The sequence below is a fragment of the Crocuta crocuta genome, unplaced genomic scaffold (genome assembly GCF_008692635.1).
Source record: "Crocuta crocuta isolate KB4526 unplaced genomic scaffold, BGI_CrCroc_1.0 scaffold123, whole genome shotgun sequence".
Taxonomy (NCBI): Eukaryota; Metazoa; Chordata; class Mammalia; order Carnivora; family Hyaenidae; genus Crocuta; species Crocuta crocuta.
This window is the reverse complement of record NW_027528865.1, coordinates 373,221-376,565: the sequence shown is the minus strand read 5'-3', so window position 1 is coordinate 376,565 and position 3,345 is coordinate 373,221. Positions and strand designations below refer to the sequence as shown.

Genomic DNA, 3,345 nt, shown 5'->3' with positions numbered 1-3,345 from the left:
CCTGTTTCTGGAGAGCAGACGTCCAGGTGGGCTCTGGGCTCTCTGCTTGGGGGTCTCTGGAGGCGGAAACCAAGACGTGGACCAGATGTTCTGTGCGGGGGGCTGGGGGGAGGGGAGGGTCTCCACTCTCCAGCGCCCAGAATCCCCTCCCCCTCTCCCCAAAGTTTCTTTCCAAAGAAACACAAGGCTGCACCCCTCGACGAAAGCTGGAAATAAATGCGTCCGTTCGGCAGGGCCAAAACCAGTGAGGAACAAACCTGAGGCACAGAGGCTGAGGAGTGAGCACCTCCTGTGTGCACCCTGGGGGCTCACTGCCCCTCACCCCATCCCGGCCCTGCTGAGCAGACCCTGCGTCCTCAAGCCAGAGAATCAACCTCCCCGCCACACGCCATTGCTCCTAGGGCTTGACTAGATGAACGAATACTCATTGATTCACTCCTTCATTCCCTTCCTCCTGACTCCTGTCCCCAGATGTGCAGAAGTGTCTACTTAGCGCAGGTGCTGTGCTGGGGGCTGGGGTCCCCTTCTGAGTAGGGTCCTGTGTAGAATCGCTGCATTTAGCAGATAAAAATACAGGATGCCCTTATGCGGCATGTAAAAAATACAGACTCCGTATTTGGGGCATACACATAGCAAAAATAAGTATGTGCTATTAATTGGAAGTCAAATCTACCCGGGCACTCGATATTTTATGTGAGGCATCTGCCCCCATCGTCACCAGCTGGGAAAGTCACTTTCCTTAGTTACTCTGGTCACTGTGGGGCCTGGCCCCCCCCAGGGCCCCTGCAGGGGACAGCCGATCCCAGGAATAGCCATCTGCTAGGCTGCGGTCGGCTGCCCGTATAGCTCCTGCTGCCGTCCTGCCCAGCCTGGCTGCTAAGTGGCTCAGGGTCCCCTGAAGCCCAGGGTCTCTGACTTGGCCACGCAGTGAAGTCCCCAGGAGCCTAGGGACCTCCTGCCACCCTGGTGCCTCCCCTGGGCTTTGGGCTGAATTGGCCTGGGGGCATCAAGAACGCTCAACGCTTCCCAACGGATTCGTAGTCAGGTTGGAGACCCCGCCTCGGGGGCTGCCCTGACTCAGGGCCCCTGTCTGAGAACAAGCCTCGAATGAGAAGCAGGGTACCTGGCTGTGGTTAGTGGGTTCCGGGAGCGGCTGGGCCTGGGTTCCAGTCCTGCGTCTGCCATTGTCTAGCTGCATGGCCTCGGGCAGTAGCCTCTGCTCTCCGAGCCCCACGCTCCTCTTCCGTCTCTCTCTTGCGCTCAAGGCCGTTGCGAACGCCAATTAGGACAGCAGTTCAGAGTCCCGGACCAGCAGCATCAGCAGCCCCTGGGCCCACGGGAGAAATGCAGAGTCTCTTCTAAATTAGCAACCTGAGGCGGGCCGCAACCTGCCTTTAAATGAGTGCTCCAGGTGAAACAGGTTCCTGCCCAATCACAGGCACAGGTAAAGGTCAAGCTGTAGGAAGATGGATAAATGAGAAATCAGCTCCCAGCCCTGAATCGTGAATCAGGGGACTCCCTGTCACCGCCAGGAGCCCCAGTGTTGCCCTTCCCCTGCTCCTGCACAAGTTCAAGGCTGCTTCTCTAGGCAAGAACTTGCCAATGGCCTCAAGACTCAGATGTCATTTCTCTGGGAGACTAGACTTCCACTGGGTACCGGCCTCACTCCCTCTCTCCAGGGTCACGACTCTGCAACTGCGCCCAGGGTAGGGCTCCGCACCCTGAGGGTGAGAACTTCTGGCCCCAACTGTGCCTGGATGCCCTGGGGCTCCCCTGAACTCTCCAGAATCTGGAGTTGGGGCACACTCCTGGGAGAAAGCATCTCAAGTCACCTCCCAATTCTTTAAGCCCTGCAAGCTTCCTGCTGCCTGAAAATAAAAATGTAGAGTGATTGCCGATTGTGAGCTAGAACCGAAATAACACCAATTTTCTTACTTTGGCGAAGTTGAAATAGCTTCCGTCTTGGCCTGGGGCTTCGGAATCACAGAAGCCCTGTGTTCAGCCCAGATTGGCTGGACCAGTTGACTTGTCTGAGCCTCAATTTTCTCAGCCGAGATAATAGTAATAATTACTATTACGATGATTGGGATAATAGCAGGATTTGTAAGGGCTTTGTCCCCGAGGCACTCTCCGAGGCCGCTCAGCCGCGCGCCAACTTGGTGGCTCCTTAGAATCACCTGGGGAGATTCTATAATGCAGGTTCCCAGGCCCACACAGGGACCAATAGAGCGTCGGGTGGCCACGCCAATCATTGCCCTCCATCTCCCCCACGATTCCAAGGTGCGGCCAAGTTGGGGGGATCCCTGGCCACTGGGCCCACCTTCCCCACCTCCGGGGAACAGCATTTTCCTTGGGGTCCCCCCTCCGTCAGACACATGCACCCTGGGCGTGGACACAGGCACTTTGAGGACCCAGCCCTCCAACATGGGCTACATAAACTGCTGCAGAGGGATCGAACGGAAGTCAACATACGGCGACTTAAAAAATGATTCACTTCATTTAAGAAAAAAAAGAAAAGATGACTTTTTGTTGCATTTTAAGAAAAAGAGCCACAACAGAGCAAGTCTGTGTCATTCCTGGGAGCAGATGGCGGCCTCTGCGGATGGCGGGCGCACAGCCTTCTTCCTGTTCCCTCTCTAGCCTCCAGCGCGGAGGGCTCCACGCTTCGCAAGGCTGGGCCGGCCCGCCATGGGTTCAGAGCCACGGGCCCCCGAGCCCCCCTGCCCCGGCTTCCTGCAATCACGGAACATCTGCTGTGCCCCTCATCCCCAGGGCCTGGCAAGGTCATTAGTCATTGTTTCATCTGGCGATGTCACAAACGCCCCCTCAGTCTCCCTGCTCCAGCTGGTGCTGGGGGGGGGTCCCTGGAGGCCTGAAGGGCGGGGCTGGCTCCAAGGCCCCCTCCTGCTTCTGCATCCCCAGCCACACGGGCCCTGAAGCCAGGACTCTGAGTGACAGCCCATTGGCACAGACGAGCGCCATGTGCCTGGGCAAGGCTCTTCAGTGATGGAGGGGAGGATACAGCTCTCCGGCTGGCATTCTGGGTATCTATAGATGGTTTCTCTCCCTTCGCAGAAGAGAAGGCCAAGAAGGGGTCAGCAGACTATGGGACTCTTGACCTTGGGGTTGTGAGTTCGAGCCCCGTGTTGGGTATAGAGACTGCTTAAAAATAAAATCTTTTTAAAAAGATGGGCCCAGGCAGCCCCTTAGCCCAGAAGACCACTGTGGGGTTTTTGGTATGTATATTTTTGTTAAAGTCCCTGTGTTGATGAGGGCTCTTCTTTTACAAGGAGATCCAAGTCACACTGGCTTGAGCAAAATGAGGACTGGTTGGCTCGTTAACTG

General features: G+C 56.6%; 1 long non-coding RNA gene across 1 annotated transcript; it reads right to left on the bottom strand.

The window, feature by feature from the left end:
* Nucleotides 1–434: 434 nt before the first annotated feature.
* On the bottom strand, nt 435–2,512 carry LOC144225126 (uncharacterized). Its single transcript, XR_013333208.1, has 3 exons — nt 1,936–2,512; nt 1,124–1,456; nt 435–551 (listed from the first exon to the last, which is right to left on the bottom strand). It is a non-coding gene; the product is annotated as an uncharacterized LOC144225126 (long non-coding RNA).
* Nucleotides 2,513–3,345: the final 833 nt, after the last annotated feature.